Below are 1,211 nucleotides of genomic sequence, written 5' to 3'. Positions count from 1 at the left end.
ATATATTTAAAAAGAAATTTTTGCTACTTTCTGAATTAAACCGTAGTTCAAAACTATCAGATACATAGAGAAATGCTATATAATAAAAGCTGTAAAACATTTTCTTTCAAGTTTTAAAGCTCATACTAACAAATTAAAAGTGTAACGTTCAATAAAATCCTGCAAATAACTTTTATATTTCAACAACTTTAGTCCAAAAAAAGGAAAAAAATCAGTTTATTACAACATTATTTTGTTACTTAATATTAAGAATGTAATTATTTTTTAACCGAACTCGCATGTAGTAAACCTGACATATATTCTCTTTTGTTTCTAAAAGCACATTTTTACCTTCACAAAAAAGATTTAATATATTTAAAAAGTAATTTTTACTACTTTCTAAACTAAACCGTAGTTCAAAACTAGCAGATACATAAAGAAATGCTATAGAAAAAATGCTGTAAAACGTTATTTTTCAAGGTTTAAAGCGTATACTAAGAAATAAAAAGTGTTACGTTCAATAATATCTAGCAAAAACCATTTATATTTTAAACAATGCAGTCCAAAAGAAGGAAAAAAATCATTTCATTACTACATTTTTTGGTTACCTAACGTGAAGAATTCAATTTTTTTTTTCCACAAAACTCGATTGTAGTAAACCTGACATCCATTCTGTCCTGTTTCTGATAGCACATTTTTACCTTTGTCGGGTTATCTAATTAAACTGAAATACGCAGTATCGTTGAAAAAGGTATTTATTTAATATAACTGAGAAATTACCTAATATTGCAACTCAACACGTGGCTACCTTCTGTACCGCGCCGCGCTCACTCCTTTTTGTTTTACATCAGCCAACTTACTAAAAACCAAGTGGTTTGGTACCACTGTATCGGAGACGCCTGAGATATTAAGATAGGCAACTCACTTTATTTTTCTAACACTCCCCCTTATCTAGGTGTCGTAGATTCCCTCAACATAAATTTAATAGTTTCACGCAGGTATTWTGCTTGTTACTTGCTAAGGCTTGGGTTAATATATCAGCGGTCTTCTTCTCCGTACTTAAATAGTTCACAATAATATCACCCCGCTCTTGCGCTTCGCGTGAAAAATGATACCTTATATCTATATGTTTGCTACGGCCATGATAAACTCTATTCTTACATAGTTCTATGGCACTTTGGTTATCACAATAAACTTTGGTTGGTTGCTTTAACAAATCATATGCCTTCATA

This window comes from Polistes canadensis, unplaced genomic scaffold, assembly GCF_001313835.1.
Source record: "Polistes canadensis isolate GaletaPanama2010 unplaced genomic scaffold, ASM131383v1 scaffold_473, whole genome shotgun sequence".
NCBI classification, from domain to species: domain Eukaryota; kingdom Metazoa; phylum Arthropoda; class Insecta; order Hymenoptera; family Vespidae; genus Polistes; species Polistes canadensis.
This window is presented reverse-complemented; position numbering follows the sequence as displayed.